Raw genomic sequence first — 13,199 nt, 5'->3', positions numbered from 1 at the left:
CAAACAATCCAATCATTACAGTTCATAATCCACAATCCGCAATTCACGGCTCAATATGACTTTTAAAACTAAATAGAAGTTTTCGTTTCAAAAATAATTATACGAACTATTTTATTTATTTTATAAGTTTAGGACTCAGAAAGTATCATCACGGTCCACCGTCGGCTCGCCGAGCCTCATCGCCGACGGTGGTAAAATTCCCAGTACTCGTTACTTCGGGCTTCCGACGCGAATTTCGCCGATTAATTTTTATAATTCCACGAAATTTATTTTACATCACGAAATGATTATCAACTAAATCCTGCAGATTTAATAAAATAACAATATCCGTAACAAGCCAACCAAAGTAACAGACTACACTATGCGCCCACGCACACAAACAACACCAAACGAGCACAGAACAAGACAGGCCGGAAAACGGCCGGAAAAAAATGAAACCACAGGCAGCAAGCTGAACACAAGCAAAGTCTATCCACTTAACTAAGATATACACGCACAAACACGTACATATATATTCACCAATTAAGAAGATGGAATCAGAACAAGGTACCGCGGTTGGAAACAGAAAAAGAAGAACAGAACAGGGAAGCACCGGAATAAATCCGGCGACAGAACCACCAGGAAATAGTAGGAGGAATCGGGACAGAGAAGAGAAGAAGAGAAATGCAAGAGAGAGAGACTGTAGAGAGAGACTGTAGAGAGAGAAAAACAAATCGAGAGAGAGATGTACAAAGATTGAGAGAGAGCTGTGGGTGGGGAAAATATACAGGGGTATTTGTTGTTGTTTGCCCTTTTTTTAACAAATCACAGCCTGCCACATAGCTACTACACAACCAAACTCTTGACACGTGTTTGTATCCCCTTTCTGACAGCCCCGATCTGACCCGTTTTTGGAATTTATCGAACCACGTTGCACATGAAGTAAATTCGTAAAATTATCACAATAGTCTTAAAATATTATAAATATCCTGAAGTTAATAAAAATATAAATTTCCAAGTTTTAAAACAATTTCTAAAATACACTATATACCCGTTTTCATCAATTAAACGAATCGACGCGCGGGTAAAATTAATCCCAAAAATTCTCACAATAATTTTAAAATTATCAGAATATTTCAAACTTAAATAAATGTGAATTTCATAATTTTTAAAGAATTCTGGAATTAAATACAGATTTTACAAATAAATGAAATCAGAAAATCATACAGGGTTAAATAATTGATGAAATATTGATTTCTAAATGTTATAAAATCCTAAAAATAATTATTGTAATTATAAAACCTTGAAATCAATTTTAAGGACAATCCAAGTATTTATGTAAATAAATTTACATTAAATTCACTTTTAAAAGTGAAAACAATTCAATACAACTCAATAATTAACCACGCGGACAACCCGGTACACCATAAATCACACATAGATAATAATCAAACAACACATAGCGGTCAAAACCAATACACATATTTTATTTATTTAATAATTTCCATAATCACATATTTAAATAATTCAAAAAAAAATACACAAGTCATTATATCCTTCCCCCCTTAAAAAGATTATGTCATCAGAATCTGGTCTAACTAAACAAGTGAGGATATTTGTCAAGCATATCTGACTCTAATTCCCAAGGAGACTCTTCTACTCGAGGATTTCAAACGTATTCACTATAGATATACACTCATTTCCAAGGATTCGTCTTCAACGATTAAGAATTTGAATTGATCACTATATGCAGAACAAACTTGGACAAGAGCCCATTGGCTCCTAATCAATTACTTGATTCGAATCAGATACTTATCGCCTTAACATTAACACGTAGAACATATTATATGTACCTATTGTTATAACGGTAACATCAGCTCATGAACAACTTTATCTATATTTATCAATACCTCGAATGGTTGACTAAATTTAGGACTCAGCTTGTCCCCTCTATTCAGATCTATCCAATCTCTTTCAAGGTGAAACTTTTACTAACAATACTGGTCCTATTTCTATATTCATACTCTCTCTCGATACGATTCCGCCTTCTTTCTTTGTCTACTCCGAGCTGCTTCAATCAATATCACTACGCCCTTGGTATGCTGAATTAACTTAAAATTTGACAATTTCCTTTCTCCCACTTTATCTCAATAAAGTGGGGACCTACACTTGTGTTCACATAAAGCTTGGTAAAGTGGCATTCTAAAGCTGACATCAATGATAAATTATCATCCTAATTATCCTTGAAACTCAACCTCTCAGCATATCTTATATTTCCTGAATCGCTTCCTCACTTTGACCCTTCATTTAAGGATGATAGGCGGTGCTCATTTTCAACTTTAGTATCCAAACATTTAAACATCTCCTATTCGTTTCTATCCGTTAAGGTTGAAAAGTAATCTCATATATTCACTTATTATCACATTTAGGTATTTGAACTTCATATTCCATTCTTTCCAATTCGTTTATTAACTCCTCAATGATCTTAATTACATCCAATCCTTTCTTTTTGCACAAGGCATCTATTACCATACAGCTTTGTTTAGGTAGTTATTAATGAATTAATTCAGAATCTTTTGTTAATACTCGGTCAAAATTTCATACTTGAAAACTCAACATATAATCGCTTTCCTTCTAATCATTGGAGGAAAATCTTTGGGCATTCCACACAAACTTTCTTATTCTTTGAATAGCTGAGGATATTATCAATAAATACAATTTGCTTATCCAAGTACTCCTTATACACCATGTTCCTTAATTTTTTATAGACAACTAATATACTTGTTATTTCACATAATATCACCAGAGCTTGCAATGCTCTTAACTCATTTTAATCGTAATCTCCGATATGTTCTCAGGTCGGATCTTAAGTTAATCCTCGAGAAATAACACACTTCTTGAATTAGGTCTCACAAGTAATCATTTCCTTATAGGGGTCACTTCTTCTTATTCGTTGTTTTGTTAAACTACCGATAATCAGTACATACTCTCATAATTTTATTCCTTTTCTCCCTCAACATCACTGGTACACTTTACGATTCGCTTTTTGTAAAACCACTCCTTGTCCTGCCTTATCCACTAGGCCTCTGATACTTCGCCTTAATTCTTTGACATGTCCAACACTTCCTAATCCATTTTGAAATTTCCTTCTTATACCTGGTTATCACTATTTTTCTTTAAATTTCCGTATATCTTGGCATTTGTTCAATAAATTAAATACTTTATATTGTGAATTCCCTGTAGGATCTCATTTCTTAATTCTTTTACTTGTAGCATCCAAGTGCTAGAAGAAAACCTGGGAATATCGTGATCGTTCTCCTGGGCGCATAAACTTCCTCTTACTAACTGCTAACATCGTGATCCATTATCTTCTCTTGATATCTACCTATCTTTCCCTTAACAATTTTGACTGAAAGGTCATACTATCCATCCTTGCTCCTTTTGGATTATGAACTTTGACTTCCAATTCCAACTTCTAAAATTCCATAGATAATTCTTCTGGTGCAGTCTTTATGTCCGTTCTCTCCTTTTTGCTTATCGCTTGCCACTACATTTGCTTTTCCTCATGAATACATACTTCAAACTCTTATGGTCCATATAGATCTTACACATTTCTCCATACATATCATGTTTCCCAATCTTCCAAAGCGAATATTATTACTTCTAGTCCCAAATTATGAGTAGGATACTTCTGCTCATAAGGTTTCGGTTGTCTGGATGCATATACAATAACTTTATTGTGCTGCATCAACACACATCCTATTCCCTTATGAGAAGTATCACTATAAACTACCAAATCTACTTGATACTTTCAAAGTGATAAAGCAGGTGCTATAACCATTCTTTCATTTAACTCCGCAAAACTTTCTTTACCCTTCTCCATTTCATATAAACTTCTTGCTTTTCCTGGTTAGCTTCGTCAAAGGTATTGCAACTTTCAAGAAATCTTGCACAAATTTTCAATAATAACCGGTCCATGGTAAAACTTCTTACTTTTGTTGGTGCTTTTGGTCTTTCTTTATTCCTAGTAACTTTAATTTCTACTGGATCTCCTTTGGTCTCCTCCTCACTCACTATTTATGCTTTCTACCATCAAAACTTTCACCTTGTAAACTTTTCATACAACGTCTTTCTTCTTCGATTTCCCAGCTATCATTAAATACTTGCATGGTCCTCCTTTGACTTTAAGTAACATAAATATAACTTATTGGGATCTTCCTTCAAGATTCTATTCATCAAGTTTAAATATTACTAGTATATCGGTTAATCCAAATGACAATACTAGAATTTTATAGCAGCAATACTTAGTTTTGAAAATTATCCTTGATATGTCCATAGGTTCAATCTCCAATTGTTAACATCCAAAGCTTAAATTATCTTATAAAATACTCTGCTTCTTTCATCTGATCAAATAAATCATTAGTTCGAGGTAACAGATACTTGCTCTTGATAGTAAACTTGTTGAGCTTTCACTAGTCGACACATAATCTCCTACTTCCATCTTTCTTATTAACAAATAATATCGGTGCACCTTATAGGGTACACTGGGTCTAATCGCTTCTTCTTCTAAAATCTCTTGCATCTGCTTTGCTAACTTCCTCATTTTAACTGGTGCCATTTTGTGTAAGGCTTTGGTCACTGGCTTCGTCTTAGGTGCTAAGTCAATCGCGAGCTTCATTTCTCTATCTGGAGGAAATGTTGATAACTCATCTAGAAACATATATTGAAACTCCTAAATTGCTATAAAATCTTCAAATTTTGTTTGCTTCTGACTTTTATATATCACATAATCACCATAATGCTCACATCTTGATCACTGTAATCATCGTTAACAAATTCTTTACCCTCCTTCTTCCTTTATACCTCATCATATTCTTAGTTAATGTCTTCAGAATTATCTTTTCATCAAGACGGTCTATCTGGGCATCACGCTTAAATAGTTAGTCCATTTTTTAGAATAATGTCAAATTCTCCATCTTAAATAATATCAAATCCTCACAAACTTATTGCCAGAAATCTCAATCCCACCATTGGTACTCACTTATTTAACAATTACATGTTCTTGACTTGCTAGTCCATTAATTATAATCTTATCAATTCAATAGGGTAATTCATTTTATTAACAAAACCTTGGGAGCTAAATAATCAAGTTGCTCCCACATCTTTCAATACTTTAATGCATAAGGTATCCGCAATAATCATTCACGTCACCACATCCATATTCTGGATAACATATTTCAGAGACAAATCATAAACTCTCGTTCTTGGAGACGTATTCCTTATTGGAGTAGATTCCCTTGGCTCTTAGTGCATCCCTGACTGGGGCTAGTGATTTGCAATCCTCGCCATATTCCCTTATTTCCTTTTCATTCAAGAGAGGTAGATGGAACTTTTCCCGCTTGGTTCATAATACGTTGACTTTTGTTTGAAAAATTCTTGCAAAGAACGACTGTACGATGAAACAACTAGAAGGATTCACAATTTTAATAAACTTAGAGTTGAAAGGGAAGAAGAAGTAATGATTTGAATATGAATGAGACAATCACATTGATACTTAAGATGGCCAGTCTTTCGTACCATATGGAATACATCATATAATTAGGTGGCATCCCACCCGACTCTTCGTCATTCCGACAAAGCGTCTCACCATAACACTGTTTGTCCCAATCAGAGAGCAAAACTTGAGGGGAACAATTAAATTTGAAAGGAATGCAACATCCTCCTTTTTGATATCATCATAAAGAATTTATTAAGAAAAAAGTTCATACATTCTTAGGAATTAAAAAGGAATATACGTTGTAATATTGAGGACAAGAATGATACCATTGGTCACCATCCACATTTCACTTGTGTTCATCTTTCGAGCTTGTTCGATCATATCCAAATTGTGTCATATAACAACTTTAGAAGGTAGCTGAAATGCCTTCTCAAATCAAGCATTATGGTAGATTCTTACTTGTTAAGTCTTGCGTCTTTAACATCGCACCTACACGTATAATACTTTAACAATTTGATCATAATGGCGTTCCTTCTAGATAACCTCGAGTTTCCTCTTTTTAATTTTGAATAACCACGAATCATTCAACATAACGATCCTTTTGTTAATAATATTCTTCTTTTAGAAAAGTCTGGAAATCTTCCCAATCTTCTTCGATCATGCCCAGGCTCCTTTTAAATCAATGAATTCTTTAAACTTTAATGGTCTCTGTAACTGGATGAATAATTACTCTGTATGCGGATTCTGTTATTAATCTTTTCAAATAATATTTGTACTTTACCGTTAGGAATAATCAACTTCTTAATAATCGCGGATTACTTTGTTCTCTGAATTAACAATACTAAGTCTGAAACAAGCATTCTTCCAGGTGATTCAGGTCTTTTAGCAAACAAGAAACTCAAGTAGTAACTTGACAACCAATGTTTAAAACTCATTTTATTCAAAAAGGCTTTTAGAAATTTTGTAAGGGAAAATCTTTTTTGAAAACTTGTTTAAAATTTTTGAAAATCACAAATATGGTTGTCCTTACTATATGAGTTGGTTGTTGCCCTTCCTACCTATCACAAGGTACCAAATTAAAGAAATGATCATATAAAGGTCCGTTCACTTCAATCTACCTTCTCTCCTTTATCGGGTCCATTTGCCTTCCTTAATCGACGAAAACTTCAGTTGTTGTTGCATGTTATCTTATTCGTAACTTCACATCAAAGCTTCCATACTGGTAATACTCCCGTCATCAACTTTGTAATCGTTAAGTGGAACAGACTATTCAATAGTCAATAAGTTGGCTAATGTCACATCACCTTGTTACTATAAATATATCACATCGTCATAACACCATTATCTAACTTTAAGAAAGCTCCAGATCCATAATCTCCTCTAACTCTCTTTTCAATACTTATCTAATCCATTCCACAAGCTAGTCATGGGTGGCCTAATCACTAATGGCTTCTTTTAATCTGGTAACAGCTATCCTCCGGAACACTTGAATCTTCTTTCTAAACTTTTTCTCACCTTTATTTATATCTCAAGTACTCACCATTTACAGTAACCCCCGAATCCATCCTTGTAGGTACTGTTGCTTCATAGGACAAGTTTTAAACTGGGGTATAGAACAGGGTGTAGGGTAAACTGAAGAGATACACTCACAGCCGAATGTCTAGTAAACCAAGAATAAGCAGATAGAGGTTCTTAAATAGGTAGTCTCATATCAAGAGGTGGTAAAAGAGCGTAAAATATCTTGAAGAGGTGCAACTGTTATAACAGAAGAAAATACCATTAATACCGATAGAAGAACAAGGTGCAAATCAAATCTGGGAGAAGATGACGATCCTCAAACGGATGGCTCTGAATGTTAGATGATACTGGGAAAACAAGATCTGCCACTGCCGTTATCTGGGAATCACGTCGGAAGTTAAGAATCTCGAATCACAACACGAACTGTACCGAAACCTACCATACAGTCGCGCTCAACCTCATGACATCTTATCTTTCTAATTCCTATTCATAGTCCTAACCCTCTACCCAATCCCGATGATCTAGGCTTGTTTCAATGACTTATAACCTGTAGCTCTGATACTAACCTGTGGCGCCCTCCAAACCTGGGTCAGAAGTTTGGGGTCCACAACACATACACAATATATAAACCTGTATATGAAATACTATTTACAATGATCCTGCTTTACATAACCATGGATCGCAACAGGTTAAAGTATGAAAATAAGCCACAACCTTAACTTTTATTACAACGTACCAAATCCCAACTTATTTAGCTTACAACTGTTAAAGAAATTATTCTTACAATCTTATTATCTCACTACCGTAATAAGCTCCTGCTAGCTCGATCCAACTTAATCTGGAATCCTAGCTCGTACATTGAACTGGAAAACCTTGCTATCAACCATATCCTTCTTAACTGTAGAATACATAAAAAGATTCGCAAGAGTGAGCTAACTAGCTCAGCAAGTAATAATAACAATAATTGAGGTTAAACAATGATCAAACGAGATGATTCAGAGGAATCAAGTTTCTTGTTAAACAATTGTTAGAATTGGATATTTATTTTAAGTTTTAAAACCAAGGTTAGGCTGCTGATCAGTCATGCACTAACCCCAAGCAAGGCACGCAGCTCTGCTCTAATTACTGGGTCCAAGGAACACATTGGCCTACCTTGACCACGAATCTGGTCTGACCACGAATCTGGTCCACATAAGAAAACTATCCAATTCTAAAACAGTTCAGTATGATAAATAATATAATTCAATAAAACAAGATCATAATCAATGATGATAAAATACTTGAATAAAAATGTAATGCAATTCATGGGTATCACAAGGGTATAACAAGGTATGTAAGAGGACTGGTTTTCAGCCTGTAACAGAATCAGGGATTAAATGAGCAATGGTTTCACAAAGTTGAGTTATGTGATGTTATAAGGTATGATTGATTATAAAAGTTTCCATATATTTAAGCAAGTATGTTTCAGTGTTTGGGTGTATGGTGGATATATCTTTATTGGGTAGTATTGTATTGGTGTGGTTTAGTCTCTGGTAAATCAACAAGGAATAGTTCACAAAGAATAAGGCTTACGGCTCAAAGATCAAATGATGTGGCTCAGATTTAAGGCTAAATGATTCAAAGTACTTACAATATAAAACAGAGCTATTTTGAATACTTAACAATATGTCATGAGAGAATTCAGAAATATTTGCATTCTATCTCAAAAAAGTTTTAGAAGTACTTGCCTTGCAGGGCTTTACAACTATTACTGATCAACTCTGTCGCTCAGGCTTTATTGTCTATCCACTAGATCACCCTGGATTCGACCTCAACACTTAGGTCCTTTGATTGGAACCTTACTGAGCTTTTTGACTGACCACCAAACTATCTTTCATCCAATGCCAATTCTCGCGCCTTTCGACTAGAACCTACAGAGTCGAAATACCCTAATTTATACTTTCGATTATGCTTGACATATCCTCGCTAACAATCTACCCATGCGTTAACAAAATCCGACTCGTAACATATACGTTATTGTATTACAGGCATCAGTTAGGGTTCATGTTCTCGAAAATCGGTTCGGTGTTCATTTTTCCAAAAATACCTATACTCATCCTTGTATATAAATAGGGTTATTGGTTTTGGTAAAACGTTTCATCACAACATACAATCAAGTTCATATAAAGTATAAGTATATATATATATATTCATTCGACGTCCCGATAATTACTGGATATGCTCCCGTGTTTCCGTAGTTCGATTTCCTGGAAATCAGGCAGAACTTCCTTTATTTATCGGACTAACCCGTCGAAGCAATTCGACGTCAATCACAACAATCAACCAATCAAGTAATCCAATCATTACAGTTCATAATCCACAATCCGCAATTCACGGCTTAATATTACTTTTAAAACTAAATAGTAGTTTTCGTTCCGAAAATAATTATACAGACTATTTTATTTATTTTATAAGTTTAGGACTCAGAACGTATCATCACGGTCCACCGTCGGCTCGCCGAGGCTCATCGCCGACAGCGGTAAAATTCGCGGGTACCCGTTACTTCGGGCTTCCGACGCGAATTTCGCCGATTAATTTTTATAATTCCACGAAATTTATTTTACATCACGAAATGATTATCAACTAAATCCTGTAGATTTAATAAAATAACAATATCAGTAACAAGCCAACCAAAGTAACAGACTACACTACGCACCCACACGCACAAACAACACCAAACGAGCACAGAACAGGACAGGCCAGAAAATGGCCGGAAAAAAAATTGAAACCACAGGCGGCAAGCAGAACACAAGCAAAGACTCTCCACTTAACTAAGATATACACGTACATATATATGCACCAATTAAGCAGACGGAATCAGAACAAGGTACCGCGGCTGGAAACAGAAAAAGACGAACGGAACAGGGGAGCACCGGAATAAATCTGGAGACGGAACCACCAGGAAACAGTAGGAGGAATTGGAACAGAGAAGAGAAGAAGAGAAACGCAAGAGAGAGAGACTGTAGAGAGAGAAAAACAAATCGAGAGAGAGAGATACAAAGATTGAGAGAGAGAGCTGTGGGTGGGGAAAATATAAAGGGATATTTGTTGTTGTTTGCCCCTTTTCTTTCTTTTATTTTTAACAAATTACAGCCTGCCACATAGCTACTACACAGCCAAACTCTTGACACGTGTCTGTATCCCCTTTCTGACAGCCCCGATCTGACCCATTTTTGGAATTTAGCGAACCACGTTGCACATGAAGTAAATTCGTAAATTTATCAGAATAGTCTTAAAATATTATAAATATCCCGAAGTTAATAAAATTATAAATTTCGTAGTTTTAAAACAATTTCTAAAATGCACTTTATACCCGCTTTCATCAATTAAACGAATCGACGCGCGGGTAAAATTAATCCCAAAAATTCCCAAAATAATTTTAAAATTCTCAGAATACTTCAAACTTAAATAAATGTGAATTTCATAATTTTTAAAGAATTCTAGAATTAAATATAGATTTTACAAATAAATGAAATTAGAAAATCATACAGGGTTAAATAATTGATGAAATATTGATTTCTAAATTTTATAAAATCCTAAAAATTATTATTGTAATTGTAAAACCTTGAAAATAATTTTAAGGACAATCCAAGTATTTATGCAAATAAATTTGCATTAAATTCACTTTTAAAAGTGAAAACAATTCAATACAACTCAATAATTAACCACGCGGACAACTCGGTACACCATAAATCACACATAGATAATAATCAAACAACACATAACGGTCAAAACCAATACATATATTTTATTTAATTAATAATTTCCATAATCACATATTTAAATAATTTAAAACAAATAAAAAAATACACAAGTCGTTATAGGCAACTTTCATCTTGACCTGCTTTACTGAGAAGACAAGTGACAGATTCTGCATTAGATGAGTTGAAGTCAGCTAGATACACATTTCCTTTTCTCACTCCAGTGAGAACCACTTTGTTGCTTCTTTTATTTCTCACAACACATGCTTCTGAATTGAAGGTTACTGAATTGCCTTTATCACAAAGCTGGGTGATACTCAACAAATTATGCCTGAGACCATTCGCTAAGGCAACATCTTCAATGATGACATTGTCTTTTAAAATCAAGCCATATCCTACAATATAACCCTTGCTATCATCTCTAAAAGTAATACTTGGCCCAGCTCTTTCCTTGAACTCTGTGATTAGGGTATAATCTCCAGTCATGTGCCTTGAACAACCACTATCCAGATACCAAAAATTCTTTCTGTTTCCCTACACACATCAAAACCAAATCAAGTTAATTTTGGTACCCAAGTTTCCTTGGGTTCTGCCTTGTTAGCTTTCTTTTTTGGTTTCTTAGGTTTAATTTCATTTGACTTGGGAATTTCTGATTCATCCTTAGTCACTTGAGTTGGACCTTTGAAACCAGTCATTAAAACAGAATTATAATGCACATTTTGATTATCAGGAAAAGGCATGTTATTTTGCAAACATGTTATTCCAGTAAGGTATGCTAAATGGCATTTGTGGCATACTAAATGCAGCATAATAAGGATTAGTTGCAAATGGAATATTAGCAAATCGTGCATTCATATTCTGAGTAGACATAGCATTCATAGGCATGGCAGTCATGTTGGGAAAAGAGGGAGTGCAGACATAGGAGTAGACATGGCAAGTTTTCCATTAACAGACAAGTGATTAACACTACCACACTTGACACATATTTTTCTTGGTGCATATTTATCAGGTGTGTAGTTGTTATGCTTGTTAAATCCTACTTTCCCATTTTTATTATTTTTCTTTTTAGTTTTTATTTTAACCTCAATCTTTTCTAATCTGTCATTCAATTGCTTGATGGACAGATGACCAACATTAACTTTGACTTGATTCTCCTGGAACAAAGTTTTTGGAAACTGATCCATATTTATCATTCAGCTTGGCAAGCTTAGCTTTGCTCACAAGTTTACTCACAGCCGACGGATGTGGCTCTTTGTCACTCGACGAATAATCCTTTTGATTATCCGACAGATAATTTTCATCATCCGTCGAGTCCACATCTGTCAAAAATCCTTCAACAAAGTTGGATTCCAGCTTCTCCTTACTCTTTTTCCAGGATGCATCACAAAAGGACTCAATACCTTGAACTTTAGTAATTTGAGCATGGACATCTCTGGATGATTTCCATGCTTTAATCACTTCTTGTTCTCGTTCAAACTGCTTCTTTAAAATCTCTTCTTTCTTCAAGGACTCAGTTAATTCATCCTTAGTAATCTTACATTCAATTCTCAATTTTTCAAATTCAATAAACTGAGACTCTAGCACATTATTCCTCTCACTTAAAAACAATTTTTTTTCTTTAATTTTAGCATTTTCCTTGGTGAGGGACTTAAGTGTAACACGCAAGTGATATAATTCTGTGGCCAGGTCATTGATTGCATCATTACACTCAGCTTTAGACAAATGTGCTAGGTTAGTGGTGATTACCTGATTACTTGAAGAACTTGTTTTTGTTTCATCAGATTTGACCATCAGGGCTAGGTTGACATAATCAACAAGCCCAGTCATTTTCTTGTATAATGAAAGCCCTTTCCTTTTGCTTGAGCAACTCAAAGTATTTCTGTTTATAATCAACAGGCTCAAACTTCTTCTTGATAGAGTCTAACTTTCTACACTCACTGGTAAAATGCCCAGCCAAGCCACATTTGAAACATTTGAATTTGGATTTATCCACCATGTTTCTACTTGGCTTGGCTGCTTCAAAGTTCTTTTTGAACATGAGCTTGACAAATCTTCTGGAAAGGAATGCTAAATGTTCATCAATATCATCCATATCATCTTGGCTCAAGTGATCTTCATTTTCAGCTACCAGCCCTTTACCCTTACTTTCACAGACCTTTAATGTAGACTCAACAGCTTCTACCTTCATCTCTTTCTCCTTCTCAAACTCAGCAACCAGTGCTATGGACCCTCATTTCTTCCTTCCTTTCTCCATCCTCTCATCTTGCTCTATTTCAAGCTTATAAGTTTTTAGAATGCCATACAATCTCTCCAAGGTGAACTCCTTGTAATCCTGAGAATTTCTCAATGAGACTGTCATTGGTTTCCAATCCTTTGGAAGAGATCTAATGAACTTGAGGTTAGAGTCTTTTGTTTGATAGACTCTTCCATGCAACTTCAGAGCATTTAGTAGCTTTTGAAATCTA

The sequence above is a fragment of the Apium graveolens genome, chromosome 1 (assembly GCF_009905375.1).
Source record: "Apium graveolens cultivar Ventura chromosome 1, ASM990537v1, whole genome shotgun sequence".
Lineage (NCBI taxonomy): Eukaryota > Viridiplantae > Streptophyta > Magnoliopsida > Apiales > Apiaceae > Apium > Apium graveolens.
The sequence above is the reverse complement of the archived record's forward strand: the minus strand, read 5'-3'. Positions refer to the sequence as shown.